This window comes from Mobula birostris, chromosome 26, assembly GCF_030028105.1.
Source record: "Mobula birostris isolate sMobBir1 chromosome 26, sMobBir1.hap1, whole genome shotgun sequence".
In the NCBI taxonomy this organism is placed as follows: Eukaryota; Metazoa; Chordata; class Chondrichthyes; order Myliobatiformes; family Myliobatidae; genus Mobula; species Mobula birostris.
The window spans coordinates 17,530,445-17,554,506 of record NC_092395.1 but is presented as its reverse complement, the minus strand read 5'-3'; positions in this window follow the sequence as shown (position 1 = coordinate 17,554,506).

Here is a 24,062-nt window from a genome sequence, read left to right as displayed (position 1 = left end):
ATTAAGTAAATAAGAACATATATTCATATAACCATATAACAATTACAACACGGAAACAGGCCATCTTGGCCCTTCTAGTCCGTGCCGAACTCTTACTCTCACCTAGTCCCACTGACCTGCACTCAGCCCATAACCCTCCATTCCCTTCCTGTCCATATAGCTATCCAATTTAGTTGGAGAGTCCTTGAAAATGTGTCTGCGGGTTGCGGAATCAGTTCAGAGTGAAGTAATCCAGGCTGATTCAGGAGCCTGATGGTAGTACGATCTTCATCTCAACACCACTGACTGGCACTCTCCAAGCTCCATGACTCTGTAGTTTAAATACCTGTCATGCTTCACATTGAATCTAGAATTATTGAGTCATTGAGATTACAGAAGATGAATCATCCCTTCAGATCACCACATCCACACCAACCTTTATGCCTATCTACACCAATCCCAGCTGTCTGCGTTAAATCCATATCCTTCTCTGCTTTGCCTACTTAAATGTTTGCTAAATATCTCTTAAATGTGATGATTGATCTAACTCCACTATGTCCTTTGGCATCAAATTCTTGACGTCAGTCACTGTGTAAATAAAACCATTTCCCCAAGCTCCTTTCAGAATTCCTTCCTTTCATGGCTATGGCTTTTATATTCTTATGACGTGGTTTTTATATTCTGTGCTTTTTGCCCTTTTCTGTTTTGTTGTGCAAGGGGAGGAGTTTAGGGGTTGACGTTTTTATTGCGTTCTGTTAGATTTTTGTGCCAGGTGAGAGGATTTTGCGGGGGGTGGTCAAGGTTCTTGTTCTGTTTTGTGTGGGGGGAAGGGGTGGGTTTGGATGCTGATGATCAGAATGATGCTCTTTTTTGTGGAGCGGGCTGGATTTGATTCTCTCTGAATGACTTTCATGTTCTCTCTGTTTCATGGCTATCTAAAGAAGAAGAATCTCAGAGTTGTACATGAATTCATACTTAGCTAATAAATGAAATTTTAAACCTTTTTGAACCTTTTTTTTAAAAAACCTACAACCTCTTGTTTTGATACTACTATGAAGTGATAAAGATTTTGACTCTCCATGCCTGTTATAATTCTATACACGTCTATCAAGTCACCTCTACACACCAGGGAAAACCAACAATTTCTGTTCAATCTCATCTTATAACTAAGGTTGTCTAACTAGGGCAACATCCTGCTGAGTCTCCTATACACACTATACATTCAATAACTCTAACTCTAGGTGGAGAATTCAAAAGAATCACAACTCTCTGAGAGAAGACCCTTCCCATCACCATCATAAACTCCTTAGCTTGAAACTTTGCCCCCAGTTCTAGATTACCTCAATGCATGAAACATCCTCTCAGTATTTACCCTACAGATGTCCCTCATGATGCTATGTGTTTTGACACGATTATTTTCTTTAGTCTAAACAGCAATGAGCAGAGAGCCAATCTATTCAGCCTTTCCACAATTATCAACACCTTCAACCCTAGAATCAACGTAGTGAACTTTGTCCTGCCTCCAATATAAATGTATCATTGCTTAAATATGATAACCAAAGTTGTACACCGTGCTACAGTGCAATCCACCAGAACCTTGTGAGTTGTAGATTCCATGTTCCTTATAATAATGCTAACATTTCATTGGTCTTCTTAGTCACTTGCTGTATCTGCATGTTTAAAGGCGCATTGCAGACATATCCAAATGACATTCTATACACAAGAACTGGTTTTATATTGTTGAGTGTTGACTTCTTATTGCCTGAATTTTGGTTATAGTTGCTTGCAAAACATGAGCTGCATGGATAGAACTTTGAAATGATCACAACAGATTAAACATCATGCAATGCTGGAAGTCCAAGGAAGTGAGGTAGCATTTGTCAAAATAAGGCAGGACTTTGAAAATTTAACTCTTCTCTCTGTTGACAGGTTATCTGTTCTTATTTCATTTTTTTTTAATTTAGAGATTGAGCACAGTAAAAGGACCTTCTGACTCAACAGGCTGGCACTGCCCAATTACACCTTTATGATCAATTAACCTACTAACCCGCATGCCTTTAGAATGTGGGAGGAAACTAGAGCACCCGGGGGAAACACATCTGTCATGAGGAGAACGTGCAAACTCCTTACAGACAGCAGAACAAACCCGGGTCGCTAACACTGTAAAACATCGTAACCACTGTGAAGTTGTACTGCCCCTCTTCATATGTGCAGCATTTTATCATGGTCTCAGATTGTGATCTGATGAGCTTTATGTATTATGTCTCCAGTGAGACGACAGGTTTGTTTCATTTCAATTCACTTTCTTCCTTTAGGTTTTGTTCCATTCTTTCTGACCTACCCTGTCTTTCTCTTTGACCACAAGAATGAATGGAAACTATTTCGAACTCATTTATTATCAAAGTACATGTATGTATACCTGAGATTCATTTTCTTGTGGGCATACTCAACAAATCTATAAAATAATAACTAGAATAGAATCAATGAAAGACCGCCCAACTAGGGTGTTCAAACAGAGTGCAGAAGACACTAAGCTGTGCAAATGCAAAATTAAGAAGCAATAATAATACATAAATAAGCAGTAATTATTGAGAACGTGAGATGAAGAGTCCTGGAAAGTGAGTGCACTGGCTGTGGGAAAGTTTCAATGATGGGGCAAGTGAAATTAAGTGAAGTTGTCCCTTTGGTTCAACAGCCTGATGGCTGAAGGGTAATAACTGTGCCAGAACCTGTTCTTGGTGGTGCAAATCCTGAAGCATTTCATGTAGATGTGCTCAATAGCTGGGCGGGCTTTATCTGTGATTGACTGGGCTGTAACCACTATGATTTGTAGGAGTTCCCATTCAAAGACTTTGGTGTTTCCACACCAGGCTGTGATGCAGCCAGTCAACATATTGTCCACTACTCATCCATAGAAGTTTGTCAAAATTTATAGATGTCATGCCAAATCCATGAGCAAATAAACATGGGACAGGATCAGGGGATTTAAAAGAAGGAAATCTTGTATTTAACAACACTTCTCACAACCTCAGGATATCGTTCAAGGCAATATTTTCTGATATGCAATCACCATTGCAAAGAAAGGGGTATGTCAGCCAATTTGTCACAGTGAGCTCACACAAACAACAATGCGATAAGGATTTGGGGCCATTGATTGTGAAAAAAATATATATTTAGCCAGGATAGTAGGAAAACTCACTTGCTCTTCTTCCAAATACTCTAGTGGAACTTGTAATGGCCACCTGAGGGATCAGACAGTGCCTCAATGTGGCATCATCCCTGAAAGATAGTACTTCCCATGCCCTCTGTTCCCCTGCTATTGAAACCCACCTCTGACCCTAGCTTTTCCCCTCTCTATGACCTTGCATCTCGCACCTACCTTCTGTCCCTAGCTGTGAGCACCTGATTTCCTTACATAAATCCTGGTGGCTCAAGCCTCCACACCTTCTCTATCCCTAAGGAGCCAGCAGCCAGGAGCCAACCCGTCCTCTCTTTCCCACACTCACTCACCAGCTCAGGAGGCACTTATCATGTGTGTCATCTTAAACACAGCGATAGATTCAGATGCATATCCACTGTGATGGGGATTTCAAAAAGTTCAGTGTTTACCTAGTCAAGTTTCACCTTGTGATCTCCAACAGAATTATTTTCTCCCTATAAGATTTGAGGAACTTAAGTTTTATACCTTAGGGAAATAGTGTTCTCCCTCAGCGACACCCATTGATGAAAACACTTCACTGACTGTCACACCTCCTTTCTAGAAGTCATGAGCTAGCAGAACACATTTATTCCTGGTCAAAGCTAAAGAAAGACAAGCTTTCAACAGAATTCAAAAGATGTTTTCCTTCCAAAGTAAAAGGCACTCTCAAAAACACTAGAGATTCTACAGATGCTTGAATTCCAGAGTAACACCTGCAAAATGCTGGAAGTACTCAGCAGGTCAGACAGCACCTATGGAGGGGAATAAAGAGTTAATGTTTTGGAGTGAGACCCTTCATCATTTCTATCAAAATAGCTTTAAATAAAGTCATGTTCCTAAATGACAGCTAACCACATCATGAATTAAATGGATCAAGCCATTGGATTAGTTCATTATTTAAAATAATAGATTAGATTAGATTATGAGGACACTCAGTCCTCGTTTATTGTCATTTAGAAATGCATGCATGCATTAAGAAATGATACAATGTTTCTCCAGAGTAACATCACAAAAAAAACAGGACAAACCACTGACATGTTAGTTAATTAATTAATATGTCAATTAATAGAAGAGAACATGAACTGGAAAGTTAAGAAAGCATTTTTCAATGTGACCTCCAGGAGGGAGACAGTCTTTAATAGAACAGATGTACAGAAAACAGATTCCATGCAAGGCTTACTGGGGAGTTCCTGCTGGCTCTTCTCTCAGAATCTAAAGAGAATCATTTGCTGTCTACCAGCCTTATCCTCATTTAATGATGACATTCCCTCTTTCATTATATGTCACAACTATCGTTGCTCTATCTCTTAGAATGATCTGTACCCATCTAGACTTCCAAAAGTAAGTAGCCAAACATGTCAATTCATTGAAGTTAATACTCATTCCACCATCTCCTACTCTCATTCATCGTCTTGATTTTTTTAGTTGAATTCAACAGTCCTGATATTCTATTAGTATTAGCTAACAAATCTCAGCTCCTGTGATGAGAAAAACACCTGAATTAGAATGAGAAAAACTGTGGATAAACCAACATAAAATGATCAGAAGCAAATACATAAAACTTCCATAATGGGGGTTCCCAACCTTTTTTTTTGCCAAGGAGCCTTACCATTAACTGTGGAGTTCATGGGCCTCGGGTTGGGAATCCCTGTATTAGCAGCAAGAGTGCATTAAATTCTAATCGTATTACTGTATTTGCAAACAATAGTATATTGATAAGACAAGTAAACAGGGTAGAGTGGGATAATAATTCAGCAGATGGATAGTAGGGGTATTGAGGGCTATGGTCCCAATGCAAGTCAATGGGAGAAGGCAGTTTAAATGGTTCAGCACAAGACTAGATAGCCCAAAGGGCCTGGTTCTGTGCTGTACTTTTCTATGATTTTATTCAATGGGCTGAATGGCCTAATTCTGTTCCTATACGTTATGGCCGTGCACCTGTACAAAAGTGTATTAAGGATTGTGTATGATCTGTGCAAGTTGGAAGGTCCACCTTATAATTGTAGCCCACATTGCCTGTGAAAAGACAGCCTAGGGTTTACTTTACCCAGCCATTCTGGTGTCCTCTTTGCTCTTCATATTGCCACCTCCTTACAAGAAAACCAGGATACTTTTAAAGTTGAAATAAGTATGGGATTGGCACTTCACATTCTGGTAATAATGCAAATGGAGTTCAGTGGGCAGCTCTCCCAGTGTTACTCAGCCACAGAAGAGGCCCCTCACTGTGCCAAGTGTCACAACGGTGGATCACATATGCTGCAACCAGCTGGATAGGTGAATGCTGTTGGAATTAATAAAAAGGTGTTAAATTTTGCAGTTATGAAGCTGAGGATAGCTATGCTCAAGAATTTTCAATTTATAAGCACTCAATAACAAAACTTTACATGGGACACCCTGTTGCTTTCCATTTCCTCAGAAGCAAGGGCATGCTCCCATTCAGCTCTCATTCCCCTTTCCGCACATCACTAATGCATAATGAAACTTTCTATTAATGCTGCATATTAATTAACTATTTTCTTTGATAGATTTGGCTCAGCTTTCATTTGTCATGCATTTGAGTCTTGGCCTTTGACCTTGGTTCAAAGTATTAATTATTAAGACATTTTGATCTAATGATTTTTTTTGACTGAAAAGAGCAGAGAGAACAATCTATTTCCAATCATGAATGACAGAAATTTAAAAAATAAAGTGCGGAGTTCTCCATATTTTCTCACATTACACCATTTATAAGTGAGAAAATTCTTGAGAAGGTACAGCACAGTGTTGACATTAGCATTAATATCATGCAAGGAGTTAGCTTGGCTAAAAAAATTATAATCCTTGGAGAATCCATTGAATTTTTTTTGAAGTCAAAAATGTAATGTTGTAATGTAAGGAGTGAAAGCAATTTACTTAATTTCCTGAAGATGATTGATCTAGTTATGATTCTCTAAAAAAAGACTTTTTTTTACCAACAAAATGCAGTCTGTTGTCAATGTAATAAGAATGTAAGTAATGCCTGAAATCCGTGTCATTTACAAAATTCTCTGCACCAACTCAATTCTTTAATAATGTTTTTCCAAACCATATCATCTACTACCTGGATGCAGAAGGACATTAGCTGCATGAAACACCATCACCCACAGACTCCTCTCCATGTCTTCACCAACTCAGTTTAGAAACATATCACCTCGACCTTTATTCTCACTTAGTCAAAGATACCTGTTGGCACTGCGCAGCACCTTTGCCACACAGACAACAAGTGCTCGAGGCAACTCTTCAGTGCCTTCTCAAGGGTAATCAGTTCACCACTCAAACCAGTTTCCCTTCCATTGACTCCACCTGCACTTCCAACTAGCTCAGGAAAGCAACTAGCATAATCAAGGAGCCTTCCCATTCCCGTCAGCCTCTGTCCTCCACTCTCCTATCAGGAAGAAGATACAAAAGGCTTGAGAGGATGTATCTCCAGACTCAAAGACAGTTTCTATCCCAGTGCTATCAGACATTTGAACAAACCTCTCATACACTGAAAAGCAAACTCACAATCAACTCATTGTAGCCCTTGCTCTTTATTTTTTCCACCTGCAGTGCACTTTCTCTGTACAGGCGGCATCACTGTCTGGGATGGAGGGGCTACTGCACAGGTCCCAAAGAAGCTGCAGAGGGTTGTAAATTTAGTCGGCTCCATCTTGGGTAATAGACTACAAAGTACCCAGGACATCTTCAAAGAGCCGTGTCTCAGAAAGGCAGCGTCCATTCTTAAGGACCTCCAGCACCCAGGGCATGCCCTTTTCTCACTGTTACCATCAGGGAGGAGGTACAGAAGCGTGAAGGCACACACTCATCGATTCAGGAGCAGCTTCTTCCCCTCTGCCATCAGATTTCTGAATGGACATTGAACCCATGAAGAGTACCTTACCACTTTTTTTTCTCTTTTTGCACTACCTATTTAATTAGAGTCATAGAGATGTACAGCACTGAAACAGGCCCTTTGGCCCATCTAGATCTGCACTAGGTCCATAGCCCTCCATACCCCTACTAATCATGTACCAATCCAACTTCTCTTAAATGTTGAAATCGAGCTCGCAAGCATCATTTGTACTGGCAGCTCATTCCACACTCTCATGACCCTCTGAGTGAAGAAGTTTGCCCTCATGTTCCCCCTTAAAATTCTTGTGTTTCACCCTTAACCCATGACCTCAGTGGAAAAAGCCTGCTTGCATTTATCCTATCAATACCCCTCAGATCTCCTATCAAATCTCCTCTCAATCTTCTACATTCAAAAGAATACAGTTCAAACCACACACATCAAAGTTGCTGGTGAACGCAGCAGGCCAGGCAGCATCTCTAGGAAGAGGTACAGTCGCCGTTTCAGGCCGAGACCCTTCGTCAGGACTAACTGAAGAAAGAGCTAGTAAGAGATTTGAAAGTGGGAGGGGGAGGGGAGATCCAAAATGATAGGAGAAGACAGGAGGGGGAGGGATGGAGCCAAGAGCTGAGCAGATGATTGGCAAAAGGGACATGAGAGGATCATGGGACAGGAGGCCTAGGGAGAAAGAAAAGGGGGGGGGAACCCAGAGGATGGGCAAGGGGTATAGTGAGAGGGACAGAGGGAGAAAAAGGAGAGTGAGAGAAAGAATGTGTGTATAAAAATAAATAACGGATGGGGTACGAGGGGGAGGTGGGGCATTAGCGGAAGTTAGAGAAGTCGATGTTCATGCCATCAGGTTGGAGGGTACCCAGATGGAATATAAGGTGTTGTTCCTCCAACCTGAGTGTGGCTTCGTCTTTACAGTGGAGGAGGCAGTGGATAGACATGTCGGAATGGGAATGGGATGTGGAATTAAAATGTGTGGCCACTGGGAGATCCTGCTTTCTCTGGCGGACAGAGCGTAGGTGTTCAGCAAAGCGGTCTCCCAGTCTGCATCGGGTCTCGCCAATATATAGAAGGCCACATCGGGAGCATCGGACGTAGTATATCACCCCAGCCGACTCACAGGTGAAGTGTCGCCTCACCTGGAAGGGCCCTGAATGGTGGTAAGGGAGGAAGTGTAAGGGCATGTGTAGCACTTGTTCCGCTTACAAGGATAAGTGCCAGGAGGGAGATCAGTGGGGAGGGATGGGGGGGACGAATGCACAAGGGAGTCGCATAGGGAGCGATCCCTGTGGAAAGCAGAGGGGCGGGGGGGAAGAGGGAAAGATGTGCTTAGTGGTGGGATCCCGTTGGAGATGGCGGAAGTTACGGAGAATAATATGTTGGACCCGGAGGCTGGTGGGGTGGTACGGAGAATAATATGTTGGACCCGGAGGCTGGTGGGGTGACTCCCTTGTCCATTCGTCTCCCCCATCCCTCCCCACTGATCTCCATCCTGACACTTATCATTGTAAGCGGAACAAGTGCTACACATGACCTTACACTTCCTCCCTTACCACCATTCAGGGCCCCAAACAGTCCTTCCAGGTGAGGCGACATTTCACCTGTGAGTCGGCTGGGGTGATATACTGCGTCCGGTGCTCCCGATGTGGCCTTCTATATATTGGCGAGACCCGATGCAGACTGGGAGACCGCTTTGCTGAACACCCATGCTCTGTCTGCCTAGAGAAAGCAGGATCTCCCAGTGGCCACACATTTTAATTCCACATCCCATTCCCATTCTGACATGTCTATCCACGGCCTCCCCTACTGTAAAGATGAAGCCACACTCAGGTTGGAGGAACAACACCTTATATTCCGTCTGGGTACCCTCCAACCTGATGGCATGAACATCGACTTCTCTAACTTCCGCTAATGCCCCACCTCCCCCTCGTACCCCATCTGTTATTTATTTTTATACACACATTCTTTCTCTCACTCTTCTTTTTCTCCCTCTATCCCTCTGACTATACCCCTTGCCCATCCTCTGGGTCCACCCCCCCTTGTCTTTCTTCCCAGACCTCCTGTCCCATGATCCTCTCGTATCCCCTTTGCCAATCACCTGTCCAGCTCTTGGCTCCATCCCTCCCCGTCCTGTCTTCTCCTATCATTTTGGATCTCCCCCTCCCCCTCTCACTTTCAAATCTCTTACTAACTCTTCCTTCAGTTAGTCCTGACGAAGGGTCTCGGCCTGAAACGTCGACTGTACCTCTTCCTAGAGATGCTGCCTGGCCTGCTGCATTCACCAGCAACTTTGATGTGTGTTGCTTGAATTTCCAGCATCTGCAGATTTTCTGTTGTTTACAGTTCAAACCAATTCAGTCTTTCCGTATAACGCAGGTCCTCCAGACTCAGCAACATCCTTGTAAATTTTCTTTATACTCCTTCAACCTTGCTTACCACCAGAGAGGTAAACTGACTTTTTAAATACATATGTATTCTTACTGCAATTTACAGTTTTATCATTATGTATTGTAATGTACTGCTGCCACTTAACAACAAATTTCACAACATATGCTAGTGATGTTAAATCTGATTCTGATTCCTCTGTCTACTAACCTTTTCGTAAGACACGGAGACAAAATCCTACAATGAATATTCAAAAGCTACAAAATAAAGTTTCTGAAGTTTTATCATGCCGCAAACAAAACGGAAGCTGGACTCAAAACCGATATCGAATCACTGTTCAATTTTACTGACCAGATGATAACAATCATAGCAGGAAGCAGACCAAATATCAAATGATCAATACTTGGGCTGGAGTTAGACTGCAGCAATCTAATTAAGAAATTCAGATGATATAATCAACTGGCAATGTGGCATTTGTGACTCAAGAATAGGTTTGTACCTTGCACAGCATCTGATAATTGCTGGATTATACACTGCATTTTTCTAGCTTGCTTTAATTTATATTCTCCGCTCTGAGCCACTGTCAGAGGTTTCAAGTACCCTACTACTGTGATATTCTCAAAAGGATATTCATATGTGGCAGCCTCGCAAGCCAGCTATATCTGACAAAATCCTTTCAAAAATGGGAATGAGATCAGACAATCTGACAGGTTGAAACAAAAGCCCTGAATGAAGTACTTGTGACAAGTGAAGGCAAAGAAATAGACTGGAATTGCATTGGGACCAGGTCCTGTCATCATTTGCATTAAAGATGTAACTTTGCTGACTTTGAACAATTATGTTGCAATTCACAAGAGCATCATTCACAGCAATGGTGAAATTACTAAAGGAGAAGATGTGTACTGAAGGCATAATTTTTTAAAAATTTAATTTAGAGATAGAAAGCGGTAACAGGCCCTTCGAGTCCAATGAGCCTGCACCTCCCAATTGCACCCATGTGACCAATTAACCTACTAACCCATACGTCTTCGGATGGGGGGAACCCGAACACCCAGAGGAAACACACAATCTCTGGGGAACGTACAAACTCCTTACAGACAGCGATGGGAATTGAGCCCAGGTCGCCAGCGCTGTAAAAAATGAGCTAACCGCTCTGCTACCTCTCTCTGGAAATGCTAATTTGTGTCACCTGATTTGTTGCATTAGCTGGATTCATAGAGCCTTACAATAAAGCTCTATGTAATTGTTTTTTAGTAAGCTGCAAACTCCATTCCCTTTTTGCTTGCTGGTGCTTCTGTGGTTGCAATTATACAGGGAGTCAAGCAAAGCCACATAATTCGACCGCACCAGGGAGAGTCTTTCAAGCTCAAGGGGGAGAAAAAACATTTGCAAATCCAGAAGAGAAGAATCCTCCCAACAGAGCCTGGGAAGTCAGGGAGAGGGCAGCTCATTTGCACATTTACTCAGGGTTGGCAGGTAGGTACACGTGTCAATTCAGCCATTCACCAACTCAAAGTCAGTGTAAATTTCAGCCTTTGGGAGCTGGAGCTTGTTCTACTCCAACCCTATTCAACTGTGCCCCAACCAACAGAGAAAAATGTCTGTGCATTCTTTGAATCAAAATCAGGATTCATATCACTAATGTGAAACTTGCTTTTTTTGTGTGTGGCAGCATAACAGTGCAATACATAAAATGACAACAGTACTGTGCAAGAATCTTTGACACCCTAGCTATATATATGTGCCTAAGACTTTTGCAAAGTTCTGTATCTATCTATCTATCTATCTATATATAATATTTGTGCAAAACAGGGCAAAAATAGTGAGGTAATGTTCGTGGATTCAATGTTCATTCAGAAATCTGATAGCAGAGGGAAAGAAGCTGTTCCCAAACATTTGAGTGTGCATACTCAGGCTCTTGTACATCCTTTCTGGTGGTAGCAATAAGAAGAGAGTATGTCCTGGGTGATGGGGGTCCTTAATGATGGATGTCACCTTTTTGTCCTCAATGCTGTTAGGTTTCAAGGAGGGAGAGCTACCCTCCTCCTTTTGAACTCCAACTTGTACAGTCCCAGAGACATCAAATGCTCCTCTTATATTAAGCCTTTCATTCCTTGAATTATTCTTGTAAACTGCCTCTGTACCCCCTCCAATGCCAGCATGTTCTTCCCTAGATAGGGGGCCCAAAATTGCTCACAATATTCCAAATGCGGTCTGACCAATGTCGTATAAACCTCAGGAGTACACCATTGCTTTTATAGTCTAGTCCTCATTAAATTAATGCTAACATTGCCTTTGCCTTCTTTACTACCAACTCAATTTACAAGCTAACCTTGAGGAAATCCTGAACTAGGATTGAAGTCCCTTTGCGCCTCTGATTTCTGAATTTTCTCCCCTTTAGAAAATCGTCTGTTCAATTCAGTTAACAAAGTAATCTGGAATATTTGGAATCATTGATGGGGATCATAAAATGGCAGGGATATCACTAGACCCACCTGATACTGGAAGGCTAGGACAGAGTGACATGGAGAGTGTGTTTCCATTAGTAAGAGAGTCTAGGATCCAAGGTCACAGGCTCAGAATGTAGAGATATCCCTAGGAGTGTTTGATGGTTCCAGGCCTGACAAGATGGCACTGACAACCAATGATGACGTTTTGTAGACGGCTCACTAAACTACTAGATATTCCAGTAGATACAGTTCTTCTGAGTTGCAATTGCTGCAGACTACGACCCGTAAATTCCCTTTTAAGGATGATCTTTTGAACTAAGTGATCTAGCGCTTTTGTGATCTTCTGGGGGATTTGGCGAACCAAACTCTTGAGAGTGCAGATACGGCTGGGGCGGCCATTGTTGGGGTTGGACACTACGTCGAGGCCCGATGGCAGAAGGTGAACCTGTGGCCGGCAGCATTACACTGCGCCGATTAGAGTGTCAAGTAAGATTTAAATCATTGAGGACGAGAGCAGAAAACAAACAGGTTTTTAGTGCTGACTGCCTGCATTTCTCCCTCTCTTTTCACTACTACTGTCAGGTGAGAGATACAGGAGTCCTGGGTCCCACGTCGCCAGGTTCGGGAACAGTTGTTGACCTGCAGCCATCGGGCTCCTCAATGGGCTTCTTTCGAGGACTCTCTCCCCTGCATTCCATGTTTACTTCTTTATAACTATTTGTGCGATTTGATCAAGGCATCAAAGGACAAACCAGTATTCAGCTCACTCCTCCACAAAGTTTACGCTGAACTGAGTCTGTAGCTGTGACCTGTACCAAAGACGCTCGCCTCAGCACTGAACTGGCTCCATAGCTGTGGACTCGCTTTCTACGGTTAATGTTCTGTGCGATATTTGTTTGTCTTTTATTGTTTGCACAATTTGTTCTTTTTTTCACACATTGGGTGTTTGACAGTCTTTGCTGTGTGGGCTTTCTTAAAGGGTTCTACTGTACTCCTTTGTCTTGTGGCTGTCTGCAAGAAGACAAATCTCAAGGTTCTATCCGGTACACATACTTTAATAATAAATGGACTTTGTGCTTTGTACTTGCTGGAGGATCTCATTGAAACCTATGAAATAGTGAAAGGACTGGATAGAGTGGATGTGGAGAGGATGTTGCCTATAGTGGGGGAGACTAAGACAAGTGGGTACAACCTCAGAATAGAGGGGCATACATTTAGAACAGAGATGAGGAGGAATTTCTTCAGCCAGATGTTGGTGAATCTGTGGAATTCATTGCCATGCACTGCTGTAGAGGTCAAGCCATTGAATAAATTTAAAGCGGGAGTTAATAGGTTCTTGATTAGTTAGAGCATCAAAGATTATGGGGAGAAGGCAGGAGAATGGGGTTGAGAGGGATAATAAGTCAGCTATTATGGAATGATGGGCAGAAATAGCTTAATTCTGCTCCTCTGCCTTTTGGTCCCACGGAAATAGCATATGAAGAATCCCAGCTCAAGGGAAATAGCTCACAGGGTTTAGTATGAATCTGGCTCTCCCAGCAGTTTCATTGTTGCACCATATCTGGAGTATCTTGTGCCCCCATGGTCTAACCAAAATTTTACAAGGTTAGCATAGCCTAGCTACTTGTTAGTTCTATTCCTCAGAAATAAATCTTTCTGCTTGGTCTGTTTCCTTTATCTCCTTGTTAACCTTTGCCCCAACTCTTACTTAAAAGAAGATAGTAGCAGGATAGAGTGGCTAGGATGCTGTGCCTTAGGCCCACTTCTCTCAATATTTCTGTGCCATTAGAGATCGGGTCACGGCAAATAAAAGCATCTTTCCTGTTGGGCGCAGCAGAATTCTAGTTAAGTGGTGCATCCTGAAGCAAACAGTGAGTGGCTGGAAACACTTTGTGCTTTAGGTTTTCCAGTCACCTACAGCTTCAGAGATCTTTCTCCATTTTGTGTCCAGAGGAGGTGGAGTAGCTCGCTGGCGTGCTGATACAAGCACCATTACCATGGGGGAGGGGATTAAAGGGAATGAGAAGCTTTTAATAGAGAACTAAAAACAGAATTTCTATTATTATTACCAGGCGAGGAAGCTGCCTTGATACCTTTATTCAGTGCAAAAATAATCATATTTTTAAAAAAGGTATCTACTGTGGAGAGACGGGGGTCAACAGAGTTTAATGGGTATTAAGGTATTCTGTTTATCAAACCATCTCAATTAAACATCTATTGACAATTATTTAAATAAAATGAGCCAAAAGTGTCTGGGGATTATCCCTTCTAAAGAAATCCTCTATTCACATTCACTGATAGGTTTTATACTGTAATGATTCCACATTATCCATTGGCAGGAAGTTATCCTGAGATATACCACAGGTTCTTCTGGGGGACAAGGAATGGCTTTTTAATCCCCTGTCCCCGGACTACCAATCAGCAAGATTTTGACTGATACACAACCAAAGCAACAAAAAGTCCTGGAGGAATTCAATAGGTCAGGCACCATCTATGGAGGAAATTAAAATGAACAGTCAACGTTACAGGTCAAGACCCATCCCCCTTTCTTTCCAGTCGAGATGAACGGTGTCAACCAGAAATACTGACTGTTCATTTCCCTCCATAGATGCTGTCCGACCCACTGAGTTCCACCATTGAATTTGCATAGCTCCAGGTTTTGGCATCTGCAGTCTCCTGTCTCCAAATATGTGACCAAGCTCTTTTACCTGATTTAGCATTAGATTCCTTTCATACCCTTACCCTACAAAACTAAATATCATTTAATATATGCTCAGTGGCCACTTTATTGGGTACACCTGTACACCTGCTCGTAATGAAATATTTAATCAGCCAATCATGTGGCAGCAACTCACTGTGTAAAAGCTTACAGACATAGTCAAAAGGTTAAGTTGCTGTTCAGACCAAACTTCAGAATGAGGAAGAAATGTGATCTACAGTAAGTGACTTTGACCGTGGAATGATTGTTGGTGCCAGATGGGGTGGCTTGTGTATCTCAGAAACTGCTGTTCTCCTGGGGGTTTTCACACACAACTGTATCTAGAGTTTACAGAGAATGGTGCAATAAACAGAAAAAGACATCTAGTGAGTGGCAGTTCTGTGGGTTAAAATGTCTTTTTAATGACAGAGGTTGGAGGAGAATGGCCAGACTGTTTCAAGCTGACAGGAAGGTGACAATAATTCATATAACTATGTGTTACAACAGTGGAGTGCAGAAGAGCATCACTGAGTGCACAACATGTTGAACCTTGAAGTGGATGGGCTACAGCAGCAGAAGATCATGAACATACACTCAGTGGTCACTTTATTAGGTACAGGAGGTACATGATAATAATGTAGCCACTGAGTGAATACAAAAGCTTTTAGACAGCCTGGAGCATGAGGGGTGATAGGTATAGGAAACATCTAACTTCTACCTTGTCAGATTTTTCTGGGATAATTTCTTGTCCTTAACCTAGGGGGTGTACAGCCCAATTATAGTTGCTCACCACTGCTCCATCTGTGATTAGCAAACTGAGCAGAAACCATGGTATCAAATTCTTTCTGCTTTATCCATCAAGATCTTTAAATATCTGTCAAGCCTGAGTGAGTACTGTTTGCCGAAAATAATTTCTGTGTTATTATAACCCCATAAATCAATCATTGTTCTCAACTGTACTTTAAAATGGATTCTTAACTATTTTAAGCATCAAATTGAATGGTCCAATTATTCAGGAGTACTCTCTACATAATATGATATTTTTTCTCTAAAGGGTTTAAAGAGAAACACAATTATTTAATTATAAGGTGCCAAATGGGGTCCAGAATAATTTGAAGTTTATTTCGTCTAGCACTGTCCATCTGCTAAACTGCGTTCTTCAGAATTCTGTAGTCTGAATTGTTGGTTTTGTGGTGTGATGAATTATTACAAGTGGACAATTATATTTAGGATAGTCCTGCTGAGTTCCATCATCCCAATGAAACTAATTCATGCCTTGAAAGACAACCTTCCTATATTAGTGAAGAAAGATTATACCGAGCCTTTGTGGCATTCTTTTTCAGCGTCCTCTCACTGTACTGATAGTACTCTTTAGAGCCAATTATCTATTGTGGGAACTCAAATGTTGGCCAGACAAATTGGGGAAATTCCAGAGCATAAGGAACCAACTATTAATATTTCCCCAAAAGTTGCTTAAAATTAAAACTCAAAAGCCATTAGGTTTCATGCACCTACAGCTTTATTTCCTCATTTACGTCAACCACGATTTGAGGACACCGTGCACAGTGACTGAGGAGAAAAGTACCACACTCTTCCATGTCTTCTGTCTGCTTCTCCAAAATTACAAAGCAACACGCACAAAATGCTGGAGGAACTCAACATTTCAGGCAGCATCTATGAATATAAGTAAACAGTCAACCTTTCGGGCTAAGGCCCTTCCTCAGGACTGAAAAGGAAGGAGAAAAACGTCAGAATAAAAAGGCGAGTGAAGGAAGAGGTTAAATAGAAGGTGATAGGTGAAGCCAGGTGGGTTCAAAAGATAAAGGGCTGGAGAGGAAAGAATCTGATTGGGGAGGAGAGTAGAACACAGCTATTTTTTCAGTCAATTACTCAGCCGTTGGATTGGTATTCAGTTTTACACAAACCACTTGTGCATAAAAATAACTCAGTGCTGTTAGAAATCTCTCTCAATAGACAACATTTGAAAGAAATGAAGAGGAGAACCCAGTGGCTAACAGGGTGAATTGAAACAGATTGATGGGACTTGACATGAGAGGAGGGAACAATGACCACTGCCTGCATACAATTAACTTGCCATGAAAGTGCAGCTTGCATCCCAGCCTGTTTACTCCACTCCTTGGTTAAATATGAAAAAGAAACAGATAAATATAATTCCAGTACCTCCTTGTCAGGCATCATTAAAAAGGACGTGGGTGTGGTGATTTTCATACACCTGTATCGCACTACAAGGCACTTTCAAGCTCTTTCTCTTGCACATTCGTTTACATCCATTATTTTTCCAAAGTCATTCACTAATTTGTGAAGTATCATTCAGCAGGTGCCAGGCGCCCCAGGATCAGCATCAGGTTTGTTATCACTGATGTATGTTGTGAAATTTGTTGTTTTGCAGCAGAGCAGTGCAAAACATTAAAAAAATCACTGGAAGTTACATTAAAAATATGTAATAAATAATTAAACGAATATCTAGTGAGGATGTCATGAACAGAGCAAGCACAAAAAGAGAAATAATGTATGAGATCATGAAAAGGCAACGTAACTTCATTGGACATGTGATTAGGAAAGAGGAGTGAGAATGCACGGTAATTATGGGAAAGATTGAAGGGAAGAAAGCAAGAGGAAGGCAAAGACAAATGATGATGGAGACAGCAGCCAGAGAACTGGAAATGAATACCAATGAATTGATCCACTTGACCCAAAACAGGAGTGTATGGGCCATGGCAGTCAAAGCTCAAATTGGGCATGGCACCTGATGATGATGAATAAATAACTAGTGCAAAAAAAAGCAGGGCAAAATAGTGAGCAACCCACTCTTGCCGAGTTCCCAGCATTTTGTTCCCTGCTGGAGGAACCCAGCAGGTGAGGCAGCATCTACGGCCAGGAATAAAAATTGACTCTTCGGGCCGAGATGACTTCATCAGGACTTACTGCATCTCAATGAAGGGTCTCAGCCCAAAACATCAACAGTTAATCCCCCTCTATAGATACTGCCTGACCTGCTGAGTTTCTCCAGCATCTTGTGTGTTGCTCAAGATTTTCAACATTTGCAGAATCTCTTGTGTTCCAGAAACTAGTGAAGTAGTGTTCATAGCTTCACGGACCATTCATAAATCAGATGGTAGAGGGGAAGAAGCTGTTCCTAAAACTTCGAGTGTTCATCCTCAGGCCCCTCTTCTTAACTTTTCAGCTTTATTTAGTTTTCTTGTAAATTTTTCTCATTTTTCTCAACACTACCATAACGGTTAACACAATGCTAGAGTTCAGAAAGCATGGTAGCGTACTGGTTAGCACAATGCTTTACAATACCAGTGACCCAGGTTCAATTCCTATCACTGCCTGTAAGGAGTTTGTTGGTTCTCCCCATAACCAGATGGGTTTCCTCCAGGTACTCTGGTTTCCTCCCACAGTTCAAAGATGGTTGGAAGGTTGATAGGTTATTGTTAATTGTCCCATCGTTAGGGTAAGGTTAGATTTGGGATTGCAGAGTGGTGCAGCTCAAAGGTCAGAAGGGCCTATTCTGATTTATAGATAGATAGATTTAAAAACTCTTCTCGTTCTGATTGATTAGTTGAGCATCATGATTTTGCCCAATCCCACTTTAGAAGTACATGCATGCTCAGATTGACACAAATCCACTGCACCAGAATCAAAATCATGAATGAGAAAGAACAAAGGCAGCAGGGTAGTTAATTTACTGCACATATTCAGTGAGCCAGAGTATTAACCTGACAATATGATTTCAGATCACAGCATAGCAGCTGGTGAATTTAAATCGGATAAACGACAGTTTCACTAATTGCGATCATAATGCTAGTACTTTATTGTAAAGAGGCATTTGGGGCATTGATATCTACAGGGAAGAAAATCTATCAGACTTAACCACACAGGGTATTGTATGACTCCACTCATGAGGGTGATCTTCAATAGCTCAGAAAAACCAAGCTGCACTCCTAATTTATTCAGGAGGCAATTTAGAATGAGCAACGAATACCAAATTTTCCAAAAGCATCCACATTTTGTGAGAAAATAATGCAAAAATAGGGTTGAGAATCAGGTTTATTATCACCGGAGTGTGACATGAGAGTATTTGGGCAGTGGGCGAATCAGCCCTATTGGTCTTCTTGATCTCGTCACTTGAGATTCAGTGTCACGCAACCCTGCCACTTTGATCTGCCCCACATCCTCATTAACCAGGTCCAACACTTGCCTTTATTGGATCTTGCCCCCCCTTACACAAGTCATTGGGTTTGTGGGGGTGTGGCCAGGGTTAATTGGGGTGCGCCTCGGGTTGGGGGGGGCGTGTGCCCCCTTGGACCTTAGGTTTAGGTTTGAGGGTGGGTTTGAGGGTAAATGGATGTATATGTGGGGCTGGGCGAGGTAAGGTTGTGGAGATTTGTGTGGTGAGGTATGAGGTGCTATGGCGGATAGAGTAGTGTACTGGAGCCAGTTTAATCCAGCCCATGCCTTTCATTATCGTTGTCTGACACCACTTGGTTTAACAAACTGGGTATGCACTGGGACAGCAGCAGGAATTGACCCCAGGTGACTGGTACTGTAAAGCATTGTGCTAACCACCACACTACCATGTCACCCCACACAGTAGGATACAACTTCAATTCCCATTGAAAGGACCTGAGCACAGACACTAGCTCATGATCCAAGTATTGGAAGTGCTTTCCACTGGTCATAGATAAGACTGATTGTTAGAAGCAGTGTGAATCTGCCCAAAAGTGCTACACACCTATCCCTTCTCTGTTAGAAATCTGAAAGTTTAAGCAGCATCCAAAATACTTCTCATAGGCATATTGTTTTCAGTATATAAATGCCGTGGAAGATAACTTTTTGCAACAGCGGCACGAGATGTAGAATTAACATAAATTATCATAAGTTACATGTACAGTATGTAAACTAAACAAAAAAATAAACATGCCAGAAGTGTAAGTTTGAGAAGGACAGAAATAAAATATAGGCTGAAGAAGGGCTAAGTACAAGAAATTCTGCAGATGCTGAATATGTTGAGCAACACACAAAAATTGCTGGAGGATCTCAGCAAGTTAGGCAGCATCTATGGAGGGGAATAAACATGCAGGGTCTGCCTCTGCCCGAAATGTCTTCTGTTTATTCCCCTCAACTGATGGTGCCTGATTTGCTGAGTTCTTCCAGCATTTTGTGTGTTCTAAGAGAGGGTTAAGATTTTTTAGGATGGTTCAAGAGCCTAGTGGCAATGGTGGAGAAGCTGATGTTGAACTTTGAAGTCTGGGTCTTCAGACTCCTGTATGTCCTTCTGAATCAATTTATTTTCCTGCATGTTTACGGTTGGTATTTTTAATTGACTTTGTCATTTTTATTAAACTGTCTCTATTGGCATCATGTATAATAATTTAGGGTCGGAATATTTCAAGGAGTATCTCCCAAGCTAAATGTACAGGAAGTGTAGATGATGCACATTTGAGATTTTTTATATAACAGGGAAACTTGTGAAATATGGCCTTATCCTCATCTGTTTGTTAAGGCCTGTAGAGTTAACAGAGGCTCCCAGCAAATAATCGCGACAAAGCAAACAATTCTATGAAGTCACTTTAAGATACACTAACCTAAGTAAACAGTTTTGCAATTAGTTAATATACAGATGCAGCAATTATGGTGTTTCAGTTAATCATTCAACATTCTTATTAATAGTTCTGTAAATCAGAACCCACTTCTTTGCAGGCTTATGAAGATGAACAGTCCAGAGTTTATTTCCATACATAATTGGAGAAACACTTGGTTTCTGGATTATGGACAACTTGACCTTTTGACAAGCAAAAGGACTTGGCTGAAAAAAGATAGCTTTTAACAATTCATTCACAAATTGTGGCCTCCCACACTAAAGAGGCAAGACCAGTTGGCCACAAACATGAGAGATTGTGAAGATGCTGGAAATCCAAAGCAACACACAGAAAATGCTGGAGGAACTCAGCAGGCCAGGCAACATCGATGGAAATGAATATTTCCCTAGAAGTCACGAGATCCTTCTTCAGGACTGGAAAGGAAAGAGGAAATCACCAGAGTAAAAAGTTTGGAGGGGGGAGTGAAGGAGGATAGCTAGAAAATGATATGTGAAGCCAGGTGAGTGGGATAGGTAAAGGGCTGGAAAGAAAGGAACCAGATAGGAGAGGAGAGGGGAGGATGGCACTTGAGGGAGGTGATAGGTAAGAGAGAGGAGGTGAATGGGGAAGAGAAGAAGAGGGGAGGGTGAGGGATTTTTTTTACCAGAAGGAGAAATCAATATTCATGCCATCATGTTGGAGGCTACCCTGACAGGATATAAGGTGTTTCTCCTCTACTCATCGTGACACAAGAGAGGCCATGGGTCAATATATTGGAACAGGAATGGGAATTGGAATTAAACTGTGGCCACCAGGAAGTTCTGCTTTTCGCAGATGGAGAGGAGCTGCTTTTGGTCCATGGAATTGTGCTGACTGAACCAAACCTTCCTAACAACACAGAATCCAGACTTTGAAATACATTGTTATTCCAATGTCATGACTGGAACATCCTGCAATATTACTGTTGGAGTAACTTCACCAGGCTACATCGTAATTCAAGGCAGCAACTCGCCACTCTCTTTGCGAGTTGAGTTAGAGATGGCCAATAAATGCCAGCATTGCTAGTGATTCCCTCCTCTTGCAATGAAAATATTATATTCAAATTAGGCATAAGATTGAAACAGATAAGATCATGAGAACTCTTGGCAGGATTGATAAGGAGAGACTATTCCTATCGTGGGAGAATCTGAAGATGGGAGTCATTGTTTAAAAATAATCTCCAGAATGATGTTGGTCCTTGGAGATCTCTTCGTCAAAGCAGAGTCTTTGAATATTTTTGAGACAGAGGTGGAGATCTAATAAGCAATTGGTAAAAAGAACACAACAGACAGTAGATGCTGGAACCCAGAGCAACAAACAATCTGCTGGAGGAATTCAATGGCATGAGGGTCATCTGTGGTGGGGACTGAAGGGAAGGAATTGTTGAGGTTTCAGGTTGAAAACCTGCAACAAGACTAAGGTGAAAGGGGAGGGGAGGGAGGGGAGGGAACCTCGGCTCAGACCATGAGAGGCCTGCGTCGGGCATTTTCATGCCTTACAAGGCGCAGATTGGAAGTCTGCGTGGGGTGCCACTCCTCGCACAGACTAGAGCAATGTGTGATTAAGTGCCTTGCTCAAGGGCACAAACATGCTGCCACAGCTGAGGCTCGAACTAGAGACCTTGAGATAACTAGACGAACGCCTTAACCACTTGGCCACATGCCCAACACAATGAAAGGTGCAAGGGGGGGTATCTACTACAAATAGGAGTGGAGAGATGAGGTCCTGTAAGTGACTGGCCAAAGAATGTTGGAATGATGGAGCCAGCTAAGGGAAGGGAATGGGTGGACTTGGGAAATAGAAGTGGGTGGATGACAGATGGAAACAGATAAAAGAAAAATGGAAGATGGAGCCAGGAAGGGGAGGTAAAGGTGAAGGTGGAAACAGCTGCTGGAGCACAATAAACAGGTTCCCATAGGTGAATGGGACAGCAGGGTTTGAGTCACAGTAAAAATCTTACATAGTTTTATGATGTAGAAAAGCAAGCTCAAAGCATGCAATGCTTCAGATTAATATACTAATATATATATATATATATATATATATATATATATATATAAACGTGTGTGGGCACGTGGCCAAGTGGTTAAGGCATTGGACTAGCGACCTGAAGGTCGTGAGTTCGAGCCCCAGTTGAGGTAATGTGTTGTGTCCTTGAGCAAGGCACTTAATCACACAGTGCTCTGCGACGACACTGATGCCAAGCTGTATGGGTCCTAACACCCTTTCCTTGGACAACATTGGTGGCGTGGAGAGGGGAGACTTGCAGCATGGGCAATTGCTGGTCTTCCATACAACCTTGCCCAGGCCTGCACCCTGGAGAGTGAAGACTTTCCAGGCGCAGATCCATGGTCTCGCAAGACTAACGGATGCCTTTACTTTATATACATAAACATACGGATATATAGGAACTACATAAAACCATAAGAGCATAAAGTATAGGAGCAGAATTAGGCTATTTGGACCATTGAGTCTGCTCTGCCATTTCATCATGGCTGATCCCATGTTCCTACAATCTCCATGTTCCTACAATCTCTTGCTTCCCTCCCACACACCCCCCACCACCTCCCCCCCAGTATCCCTTCATGTCCAGACCAATCTAGAATCTATCAACTTCTGCTTTAAATATGTCAAAAGACTTGGCCTTCAGAACTGTCTGTGACAAAGAATTCCACAGATTCATCACTCCCTAGCTAAAGAAATTCCTCCTCATCTCTGTTGTAAAAGGATGATCTTCTATTCTGGAGCTGTGTCCTCTGGTCATAGACTCTCCCACCACAGGAAATGTCCTCCCCACATCTACTCTATCAAGGCCTTTCACCATTCCATAGGTTTCAATAAGGTCACCCCTCATTCTTCTGAATTCTACCAAATACATGCCCAGAGCCATCAAACACTCTTCGCATGACGAGCCATTCAATCCTGAAATCATTTCTGTGAACCTCTTTTGAACTCTCTCCAGTTTCAGTACATCCTTTCTAAGATAAGGGGTCCAAAACTTCTCACAATATTCCAAGTGAGGCCTCATCAGTACTTTATAAAATCTCAACATTACATCCTTGCTTTTATATTCTAGTACTCTAGAAATGAATGTCAACATTGCATTTGCCTTCCTCACCACAGACTCAGCCTGCAAATTAATCATTAGGGACTCCTGCACAAGCACTTCCAAGTCCCTTTGTGCCTCAGCTATTTGTATTTTTTTCTCCATTTAGAAAATAGTCACCCTTTCATTTCTTCTACCAGAGTGCATGACCATACACTTCCCTACACTGTTTTCCATCTGCCATTTCTTTGCCCATTATCCTAATCTGTCCAAGTCCTTCTGTAGCCTCTCTACTTCTACAAAGCCACCTGCCCCTCCACCCATCTTCATATCACCTGCACTTTGCAACAAAGCCATCAATTCCATCATCCAAATCATTGACGTAAAATGTAAAAAGAGTCTGTCCCAACACTGACCCTTGTGGAACTCCACTAGTTACCAGCAGCCAAGCAGAAAAGGCTCCTTTTATTTCCATTACAGATTAAAATCATACCAAAAGTGGACACATGTATCATAGCAATTCCAGTCGAATGACATCATGTACTGTAAAAGATATGGTTGATTACAGGATCATATATTGATTGAACATTTTCCAGGTATTGACCAGATTAGTAGTTGATTAGTATTGTTTTATGGTTTTACCAATGTAAACATTTGCCTGTATTATAGTCAGTATCATATGAGAAAAGGGAAAAGTTTCATCTGTTGACAATATGAGAAAGTTCCTGTCAAAACTCACAAAGTCCAACCAATATTTATTGATTGATTTACTAATTTGTTTAGTTGTTATTTATTTATTGAGAT